The sequence below is a fragment of the Haliaeetus albicilla genome, chromosome 2, assembly GCF_947461875.1.
Source record: "Haliaeetus albicilla chromosome 2, bHalAlb1.1, whole genome shotgun sequence".
Classification (NCBI taxonomy): Eukaryota; Metazoa; Chordata; class Aves; order Accipitriformes; family Accipitridae; genus Haliaeetus; species Haliaeetus albicilla.
Window position 1 is genome coordinate 47,890,118 of NC_091484.1, and position 12,060 is coordinate 47,902,177.

Below are 12,060 nucleotides of genomic sequence, written 5' to 3' on the forward strand. Positions count from 1 at the left end.
GAAAGTACTGGGTAGTATTATAGATGACAAATCTTTCTGCAGCCAGAAAATGAAATCCCAAACCTTCAGACTACAGATAAGGCATACATTGTTAATAGCAAAGGTGAATGTCCAAATTACCAGAGGAGATGGATTCTGCATCTGCTGTAGTCTTCCTTCACATTTCAGTGCCTTTCTGAAACACATTCTTTAGTCAAATGCAGGTTATGAAGTTCAGTACAAAAAGTACCTGGATGTATTGTATATAATCATCTAGCAATCTCCCCTGGCCTTCCAATATTAAAAAAGCTTTGGGAAATGCAGTAAAACTGGATCCATGCTCTGTTTACTCTTCCATTTAAAAAAGAGTAACAAATAACATTTAAATACTTTTCATGCGTGCGTCAAATATTTTGCCATATCTGTAGCCTTTAGAATGAGTAATTTGCATAATTTTTTGTGGCTTCCATATTCTCTTGGGCTCTAGTGAAAAATAGCACCTTGTCTTAGTGGCTGTCTCTTTCAGACAAATGTAAAACTGATAGAAACTAAACCATCCTCATGAACCAACTGAAGTGGACAGCTGATTTTCTTTGGCTCTTTTAAAGACTTCAGCCAAAATCAGTTTTCCTTTTTTTATGTTTCTTCTGCAAATACAATCTCAGAAACAAGAAAAAATTGCATTCCATATGCTTAAAAATAAATACATTCCTTCTGTTTTTCTAAACAGTTGTCCTTGAAACAAAGAAATACTGTATAAAAGACTTCACAGCCTGTGGTACAGAACAACACACAACTTGGCCAGTAGACCTTTTGTGGAAAAGAAAAAAACAATTTTAATGAACAATAGGTCCCAAGAAACAACATCAATTGTTATCATTACTTTCTTTTAAAATTAAAATGGTCCAATTTTAAGGAATTCTTCCAAAAACTCATACCAAAAAAAGGGGAAAGTATGTAGATTATAGTTTACAATTAGAAAGGGAAAAATAAAATGTACATTTAAAAATGTTTTATATACATGTTTATTATCTGTACCATATGAGTTGTGCTTTGTCCATAAGTGTTCTATTGATAATTTACTTAAAATGCTTGGATAAGGACTGGCCCTTTGGCAGGAGTGAGGTAGCATGGAGTACATAAACCAAGAATCAGTGTAATCTGTTTCCTCTGGTGAAATACTTTTTTATTTTGTTGAGACTTCTGTCTCAATGTACAAAAATGTAGTTTCAATTTGATTTAATATTTCTAATGCCATGTACTAAGTCCATTACTCTTCCAGTCTTAACTAACAGCATTTCAGTGAATGGTGCAGCTATTCTTCAGCAAGCTAGATCCTGCCTCACTTATGTACAATTTCAGCTGAACTCCGTGAGAGTTCTTTCTTCTAAAGAAGTAGACATTTGCGTTCTAACTTGTATCGAGCGTTTTTGGATCTTTCAACATGCTTGATGCCAAAATACAATGCTGTATGACAGTTTTGTAAGCTAAAAAAATGAACACTCACTATATCCTCCATTTTATTTCCATTGTAATGAGAAAGCTCATGATCTTAACATATACATTCACCTAATAGTATTACTTGCATTAGTTGTTTGCACGCAGTACTTCTTTTCTTTCTAAATTACTGCTATGTTTAGTATTTTCTATTTTTAACAGAGCATACTAGTCTGGCAAATGATTGCTAGTAACATTCAGTTCATCACCCTCTTGTAGGAAACTGCTTTTGCTTGTCTGCAGCCTCATTAAGGCTTTGTACCCCAAAACTGTCTCATCTGCATGCAAAACATAGGGAGCTGGAACTAATATCCAGATACATCTGGCAAGGAAAGCCTAACACTCTAAGCATTAGTTTTAAGATGGCTATTGCTATTCCAGTCCCAACCAAATCATTTCACTGTTTCTACCTTCCCAGGTACTTAGTGGGCTGGTAAAGTTTACAATCCACTGAGTATTTTGAAAAATCCGGGGTCCTGGTCATTTCATGTAGATAAAAAATATTATTATCCTTTCAATAGCGATAGAATTTTAGTCTAGTGTTTTTGGCCAAAACTTCAGTGGTCCAAGGTATGTATTGTGCCTCCATGTCTGGTTGTTGCTCCCCATGCAGTTTAGTCACATTTAGGTGATTTTGAACAAATGCAGTTTGCAAAGTCTGTTGGGAATTTTCAGGATGAAAAGCACTTTATAAATGTAAAATACCGTATTATTACAGCTGCCTCCAAGAGAGAAGTTGTGTTTAGCAGAACACTCGGAAAGAAAATTTACAGAAATTTATTAGAAGCTTAATTTTGTTTCCAAACCACAGTCACTAGAGATTCAAACTATTTATCTTGAATTGTACCTGCCAAATTTTGATGAGATTAAATTTCCCCCTCCCAATTTAAAAGAGCGGGATTGACCACAGTCATACTGCAGACTTTAAAGTAACCTGCATTATTAGGTTTTCTCCACATTCCAATCCATCTGCCTTAGGGTATTAAACCCTACTTTCATCTCTGTGAGGTTCAGTATTTCCAAATCCAAGCCATAAGGCCACGTCTAGACTACAAACTGAAAAGTGGGTTTGACTGCACACATGCGCACACTAAGCCACTTGTCCCGCAAATTTTCCATCTATACTTTTGTACATAGCCCACTCACAGCTTGGTTTTAAATAATCTACACTGTTATAAAGAAAAACCACCTCCCACTACTAGCTGATGAACCATTACTATGATTGATTTTGCCTGGGTGCAGGCCAGGCAGACTGCCTGAACAAAAGCTTGGCCCACACAAGCCACTGAGTATAATTGGTGTTTCTGAGTATAGCGAGAGTTTTTCCACCTCCTGGCACTCGTGCTAGAATAACGCCTTGGTATTAGTTTAAGGGTTTGTGGTGTGAATTATGGGAGAGTCAGGTCTTGAGAATATTCGGAGATCCACACATGCTTGACAGTATAGATGCAAATCCTAGACATAAAAAACATTGTAATGGCCCCAAAATCACAAGATTAGATTAATGAGGTATTTTCAAGTACACCGCCAACTTTTGATGCTGGAGCCCAAACCAATTAGGGTTCGGGATACAGCCTGAACTTTTACCATGCCAAGATTATGTGTGCCACAAAGCTGAAGGCTAGATTTGGAGAGCAAACTCAGTGTTCCTGCTCCTCAGATGTTTTGCTGAAGGTAATAAGGCAAACAATGAGCGACTTCAATACTCTGCAACATCCCTAGCCAAAAAGGACCTTAATAACCAAGAGTAATCCTGAAGTATGATTACATTAAGCAGTTTCTGTATTCCTGGTACTGTCTTCCTTCCTTTAATCTTTGTGTGTGGGGTAATTAAGATATTTTGAAGTTCTTTCAGGTATTGTAATTTCACAAAGTGGTGTTTAGTCTTATGTGGTGATGTGGTATTAAGTCACTGCTACATTACCTATTTTATCAAAATAAAGAACAGTTAGTGATACATAGAGGACTCAAATGGGAACGGAGGATTCCCAAGACTCCCTTCCAAGGACAATCCCAGATTTCTTACAGTGGCATTACTGCATGTGGCATGAGGTTGAAATTGGAGTCTCAGTGCTGAATGTCCATAGGAAGCAATGCATATAGGAGGGAAATGATGCATTCACTAATGATCTCTAAGCAGACTAAACTCCTGTCGGGAAGAATGAGGAAAAGTCCTCTCTCAGAGGTTTGGAACGAGGACTTGGGAAAGACTGCCATCACATTATAAGCGCAAGTGTGCTGACATTAGTAATATACATTAAGTAATGGAAAAACTGAAAAATGTAAACTATTTTTAACTAGCTGGATAAATCAAATACTTTATAACCATGCTATTCATAAATATGATGAGTTCCTTTTAACATGGAAATGTGAATCTAATAATGCTAATTAAATAAAAGCTAATAAAAAGACCACATTAGCTGCTGCATATAGACAGTTATAGTTCATATTGGCCTTTCAGACCTAACTGGTGAAATATCATTTTCCTGTGTTGATGGTGACATGCCATTGCTTTAGTTACATTTCAGACTACGAGATCTCATATGCCACCTACTGGACAGATGTTTTAAATTATTTTAATGTGCACACTGAACGCATATTATCGGAACACTGCCAGCTAGTCTCCTGGTGATTGTTTACTGCATGGAGGCTCTAAACCCAACTTCCTTTAAGACAATTGAAGGATTTCTATTGACTTCAGCAAGGTTTGAATTGGACCCTTAAATAAAGTTAATGCTGCAGCAAAAGCATGCATAGTTCTTCCTTCTGACAATTTATAAAATAAATGATCTATCATAAACAATTTTTTCTTGACAGTAAGGGTTTTCTAGAAGGTAAAATAAAATGAAGTATTTCATGGCCATATATACCTCTGTCCTTAGTAACCATCACATCCATTCATTTTTGTTTATACTTGTTGACTAAATGAATAGTAATAAAATAACCACTTTCCGCACTTCACTTAAGAACAGAGAAAGTCATTAAAGTCTTACTGAGTAAATTAGTTCCAGTAGTTCAGTTTTAGTGCTTTTTTAACAGACCTTATAATGATACTGAGTGTTGACAAGAATTATGTATTGGGTTGGCCAGAATGAAATATTTTATTCTGAGTAAGATAGCCTTCTTTTATGTTCTCTGTATTATTTTTTAGAAGGACCACAAAATATCTATTCTATGCACAATTTATAACATGCTACGTAGGTAAATGTGGTACAGTTCAAGTAAGCAGCAGATGTAAAACTGGATATAGGCTAGAGTGGGCACAACCTAAAAGTTCATGTAGGCTTTTGTGATATAACAGCATTTACCGACATTCTCTACAGCTATAAAACAGAAATTATGCATAACTTCTTGTACATAGAGAAGAAGTAATTTTTAAGTAATTTCTTTAAAGGAAAAAAACCCTCACAGATATGGTTCTTTACTATTGTAAGGAGCTCTACAGCAACAGATACTTCCATCTGTTGTAGAAACAACTTTCTTTTTCTTTCAAGATTCTTTTCCACTCACCTTTGGCATAAATGTGTGCAAAAAGCATTGCCACCTACCAGTTAACAGAATCTCCTCAGAATACCTGTTTTATAAAATTTGTCCCCAGATTGCCCCCTGGACCTGCCTGATGTACTGGCTCTTTCTGACATTGTGCAAGTATGCAGCCTTAATAAGTATATCTATCTCAAATGTTTTTTCTCTCTTGAAGCTTCCACTGTGCAAAAAAATCTCTGCAGATACCCTCCCAATCCTCTGTCTCCTCTGTTGGTTGCTAAAGCTGCTTCCTGCACAGAGGAACCAGGTGGACAGACATGGAAATGCCAGGCAGTCATTATCACACCTCTTACACTCCAACAGCTTTCCAGAGTTTGCAATGGAAAAAGTAAAGGAGGGAGTCAGTATGGGATGCTAATTCTGTTCGGCTACACAACAAGTGGATGGAAATGAGCATCTGTGATGTAAAACTCTGAAGGGAAGCTGGAAGGCAAGATTTCATGATGCTACCCTCCTAAGAAGTAGCAAAGGTAGCAAGTCAAGAGAAAAAGTAAAATTATGCAAAACACCATCTCTTACTGGCTGGTTATACAATGGTGTCTTGCTACATCCAACCTTAAAAGGAAACATGTATCTCCTGGACTTACAGGAGGCCAGTCTGGTTACCATCAGGGAAGAATCACGCCAGGGATTTTCACCTGCAGGATTTTCCATTTACAGTAAAAATTGTTATGTTGTTCTAATCAGGCAGGCATGAATGTGTGAGATGAGAGCTACATTTTAGATGAAAAATACCAGAAGGGAGGACACTATTCTGTTTTTCCTCAGAGTGAAAATTTATTGGAAATATTCCTCCTGAAAAACAAATTCATATGTTGACAGTTATGAAAGCTTTATTTGTATAATGTTTCCATGTTAGGATACACTTTAGAAAAACAAGCCTGTGAAATGCTTTGAAGAATTGCAGAAAGGCCAAGTGAACAAACAGAATGTTCTGAAATTTCCTTTCTTGAATACTGTTTATATGCCATCTAAACCAGTTTGTAATTCCAAATGGACTTAAGACTGAAGTCCCAAAATAAACGTGTCTCACAACAACCATGTTTTGCATTGGAAAAAGAATGTCTTCATTGCCTGAAGATTACAGAAGTAAATAGTGACAAGGTTTTGAATATGGGGTAATACACATTCATTATGGAGCCTGTTCAGTTTCTGGACACTGATGTCAGGTGCAATAGTGACAAGAACTACTGTTACAGTCAGTTACAAACAGTATGGACAAAGTTTAATCTTTGGAGAAGTAGTCGTTTTAAATTCATCACTGCTGATTTTCTCTGATAACAGCAGCCCCATTGTTAAGTTGTTTTGTAACCATATTACTTTAACTACATTTTAATTCTAAATGCTAATCTGTTGTGATCATATAGAAATATAGAACATTAGCTGAAGACTGAAATCCCACTGCACTTCAGGCTAGAGGATGGTTTTGCTTAAAACTCTGTGATTAAGCAAGTACAGCTAATATTTGTTTATTACCATAAAGGTATACTGAGAGACTTCCAAGCTAAACTAAGCTAAACTAAGCTAAACTAAGCTAAGCTAAGCTAAGCTAAGCTAAGCTAAGCTAAGATAAGATAAGATAAGATAAGATAAATAATCCTTTAAAACCTAATGTCATGCTTAAGGCAGGGATTATGCTGCTGCTGTTGAAGCTCCATTATTAAAAGTCAAGATTAATCAAAGAAAAAAAATCAAAATGTAACATCTGGTTAGATTTTCTTTTTTCCCTGAAATTTTTTCTGTAAGGAGTCTCAGAATGTGAGGAATTTTTTCTGACTTGAAGAAAAGATTTTGAAATCTTGACACCTACTGCTGCAAAGAATTTCCATTCTTTGGTCTTCCTTGAAGTGTTTTGATATTAAATTTTACATACAACCCAGAGAATGGGTGGAATGTACTAAATATTCATTCCCACCTCTCAGTTTTATGGCAATAGCATTTTTCACATTCTTAGCCAAACTGAGCGTGCATGTGTTTCTATAGATTATATTTGTGTACGTGAGTCAGCAGCAACAACAAAATGTTCTCACTGTAAAAATGCCTAAAAAACTGTTAAGCCCTTAGCCCTAGGATTTTGGAAACTTGACTCTTGCTGTGCATTTTGCCACTTTATTAGTTAAGGCTGTACTGTAGTCAGTTTTACTAAGCTTTAGTTTAGTAATTTTTTTGTCTTAAAAGAGATCCTAGAGCATTCCAGTGAGGAGATCTTCAACTGGCAGGGATCTATCAGCTCCTTCTGTTACATTTTCTTTTACATGTGAATTCAAGGTAATTACAATTGCTGGAAAGGAAGTCTGGAATGGGCTGTAGCGTCTGCGTAGGCAGATGATATTTGGTTCTGTGTCTTAATTTCATTCAGCCTGACTCATTCATTGATTGCATGAAACAGTTTGGGACTTAAAAGAGAACTAGGCAACTAACTTCAGGTAGGAAGGAAATATCAGTAGCTGAGTAAAAACCAACCCATGAAGATATTCTTACAGATCCTTTGAGAAAGAGACAGATCTCCATTTTAATTAAGGTTCCCAGTGTTTAAAACTGTGTTTGGGGTGATAATGTGGAAACATTTGCTGGTTTATATATATCATATATATTTTATATATATATATATAATAACATTATTACAAATGTGCCGTAATATTGGACAGATTAATTTTAATAAAATAAGCTGTATACACTTTGTTCAATTATATCCTGATTCACAGGTTATAAGTGAAACCCTGATACCAAGTGTGTGGTAAGTCTGTGAATTTGTTGTGCAGGATGGGCCATTTCTGTCTCTTGGCAGGGAAAAGATTACACAGTATTACAATTATTAAAATTCTAATTTGGGGCCAGGTTTTGCCCTCAGGTACTTCCTTAATTTCAGTAGGGAGTTGTGCATGTTTATCTGATTGAAGAATTTGGACACTAACATTCTTGGTGAAGGTAACTTTTTTTCCTTAACAAGAATATGCACTAGCCAAATCTAAAACCTGAACGTAGCAGGGATAGGTTTCTTACCAGAAGACAAATGTCAGTAACTGTTCTGTTTTGATAAGGTAAAACGATTTCCTTGTAAGGGAGTGGGAGGCAGAGTAGAAGGAAGGAAAGAGGGATCTTCTTCCAGATACCTTGTAGGCTTGTTTTTAAATTACGACTTCGGATCTAACAACAGGTTTGGCAAGTGTTTGCCTAGGAAATCCTGACACTATGCCAGATTTTCTTAGCTGGTTTGTTGTAGAGTGTGCATTTTTTAAATACACTGTAATCATTTCAGACCACATAATTAGAAACACAAAGCAGTTTACTGAAACATAGTGATATATTAAGAGTTCAGTTAATTACATGTAAAGAAACAAGTCAGACTTCAAAACCTTTACTCAGTTTCCATTTTATTTGCAACTGGGGCATGTTGATGGGACTTTGCCTGCTTAACATTGAGTAGGAGTTTCAGAATTTTAACCTGAGGGTAAAATTTTCAAAAGCTTTTAAGCAACTGGCTCACTGAAAATCAATAGGACTTTCACTCCTTAGGGCAACATTTTAGAAAGTATGTAGATACCGAAGTCCAGTTGACATCAGTGTCTATGTATATTAAAAAATCCTACTTTATTGCCTTAAATCTCTTTAAAATAGAAGTATTAGATTTCAGTGTCGCCTAAGAACTTCCAAAAATGTTACCGCAAATAAACATGCTGTTATTCTCATATTTTTTCATTTGTAAAACCCCGTTTTGGTTTTCTTTCTTCTTCAATATATGCAGAAATCATAAAATGTGTTTTGGATGATAATAAGCCATATTGTCTTCCATCTGGTCTTAAAATCTTACTGCAAATGTTCAAGAAGATGTGGCAATTATAATTAGTGCAGACAGTTCTTCACTCTACTGTAAATGTTCCTAGAATTTCAAAATAAACTTAAATATTTCCCCCTTTTCAGTCTATTTAATGTCTTTTTTTGATAAAAGTGATAAATTGCCTCCTTTGAAGCCACAGCCTGACCTAAATTATTCTGTCTACATTATGTATAAGAGCAAGTAGAAAAAAAAAAATTGTAATAAGAAATCTTAAGGAGATGAAGAAGACATAAATCAGAACTAATTAGTCATTCTCATTAATGAGAATATATGTTATGTTTTCCATTGAATCTCTCAAATGTAATTTACTGAGAAAATTAAAAAGTACCACTTAGTACAGAAAAACCTCAGTATTCAAAAAATCTAGTTTGAGAATTTGCGAGGGGTGGGGACAGTATCTTGGTTCTCTAACATGTTATCTGTATGAGCTTTAAAACTATGCTAACTTGTTGCACAACAGCTTACAACTTCTCAACAGTTGCATTTATTACCATTTTACCTCACTTTCAGACAAGTTCTCTTATCATGCTCCAAATCACATTTCATGCTGCTTTGAAGTACATTACTAATATGCTTATTGCTTAACAGAAAATAGCCTGACAGTCATTTCTGTTTTAAGGTGCAAAGTAATAAATGTCAGTTTCTTTTTTTTGCAGTCATTTATCTGAGCCTGTACTTAAAGTATCTGCCTTTGGAAACAAGTCAGAAGTGCAATGCTCTAATGGTCTTCTCTTTGGGACTAACAATAAAAATATAAAAATGAATTTTGAACCTTTCTTTCCATGCAGCCTTCATTCTAATTCTGGCCTTTCCCTGTCATTTTTAAAACTGGGCAGGCCAAGTTTTATGAAAAATTTGGAATTCCTTCTTATTTTGTGCATGTTCAATGATCATGTGGTTTGCAAAGACAAGGCTCTCTGGCAGTCATTTGTACTTGTCAGTGCATACCCTTCTATTCCCTGTGGCTGTTTTGTGCTGCTAGACAGGTGTGTGCACTCCACACAAAACTTTGCCCTTTGGACATCATTATAGTGTCTAAGAAACATGGAGGATAGGATCCTGACAGACTTATAAATGACCATGAAGAAGGGAGTTCTCTTTTGGGATCTTTACAGAACATATGCCTTGTATTATTCTGTGACTATGGAGAGAAACGTAGTTTTTCCATCACAGAAAATGAAGAAAGAAAGATTTAAGGTGTGGATAACTCTGGATACCATTCTCTCTGAAGAGTGATGGATGGCTTTACCACTATGTTTAGGTTCATTCAGAAGCAAGGCTGTTAAGATACAAGAAGCAGTTAAGCTGAAAAAAGTGTGTAGTTAAATGTAGCACTTTTTACCCAGGTAAATGTACAAACATTTAAATTAATCTGGTTAACGGGTTTCTTCCCTGAACCTTCCTCACAGTCATCTTTCAAGGATCTGACTAAACAATGGCCTTTATGCCATGCCAAGCAACAGAAAGGAGTTCTCGTGGATCCGTAGGAGCAGTGAAATCCAGTCTCCTGGGCCTTTCATGCTGAGCATTCAACCTCTCCAGACACTCAGGTATAGTCAGTATGCCCTGGCTGATCTTAAGCATCATAATGGAAGATAAAGGAGAGAGAATTTATTGCCTAGGACTCAAAGCATATAGGCTTTTATAGATCAATCAGAACATCCCAAGTTATGCCCAGAGGCAAAAAGGAAGCCAGTACAGACTTCAAAGACCTTGTGTAATATATTCCTTATGGCCAATATTACAGATTAAGCACAGAGCAATGTTCTACACAAACCATCAAATCTGACTAGAATAAGGACAGACTGTATGTTGTATAAGTCTATTTTGGAGGCTACGCAAGTAACTTATAGCCTTCACCTTTGAGAACTTATCACAGTCATCTAACTAATGATAGCAAAAAATATTCTGAGCTAAGCATCAAGAAACACTTTTTGATTATGAAGATCACTCAGGGAGAATAACCAGATTTGACTGATCAGCAACGCTTCCCCTCACGCGACTTCTAATCTCTCTCAGAAAGACTCAGAAAAAGTAAAAGTCCGCATGCTCTAGGTTTGACAAACAAAAGTATAAATCAAATTAACTGACAAACTCCTCAAAAGCCTGCTTACCTCTCAAAGCATGGAGGCTGACAGTACTGACCAAGGAACTGAAATCATGAAATGTTTGTACAGTATTTGTAACAAGCGCACAATACAAATGAAATTAAAATAATGTCTACTCTGTGTCTAGTGCACAGAAAAATGAGGCAATCCAAATTATCTTTCCTGTGGCAAATTCAGGGGCAAACTTTTCCTTTACAAAGGCTGTAAGAGGCTTGTCTTGAGGTCTTCCTTCTCTAAGTGAGAAGACCAAAAGAAGTATGTGACAAACGTGGTTTCAAATAGTCCAAATTTGAAAGGATGACTTTTAGCTTTCATTGAAAGCTGAAGAGGTTGAGGCTTATAGCAAGCTCCTTGCAGACCCAGTCCTATAGCTACTCCAAGGTCCCACTCACTTTTCCTGTGAGAAGATTATATGCCTTATTTCAAAGAAAAGAGCTCTCAAGGAAACTTCTGACTTTCACAAGTCTTGTCTAATGTGGGGAAATCTTTCTACTGGGAAGAGGTCCCCTGACTGGTATCCACAGGTACTGTGGATAACTGGAAAATGGGTTCCATGCTTTTAATTATATTGGCTCAGTTCACCACAGAGACTATCCTGCAGGGAAGGTGAGATGTGTGAAGATCTGTATGATCTGTGAATATGAGAAAAAATGAAGTAGGACTTGAACATCAACAAAGTAGACCTTTGGTTAGCTGCTGTTGAAGAAAAATAATGCTCAAATATTAATGATCTGTAATGTACATATCAGTGATAATTTGCTTAAGAAAACTTTCTACTTATTTTTAAAAGGAAGGTAAAATGAACATCTTTGCTTTTGTGGTTAAAGATGTTCTATGAGAGTGGAACTTGGAGCTTGTCAGGGGTTAGCAGTGATCCCACTCCTCCATACATTGCTGAAAGATCTCACTCTGCCTTGCAACATTCTTGTTATTCCAGAACTGGGTTGGGCTAGTCATAATAGATGCAGGCAATCAACTCAACTTCCCCACACACAGCTCTGCCAGTAAAACTCACGTCACCTTGCAACACTCCTGTTTTTCCTGTGTCTTTTAAGCAAAGGCTATCAATTTGGCACTGACTGTGGATCTGTC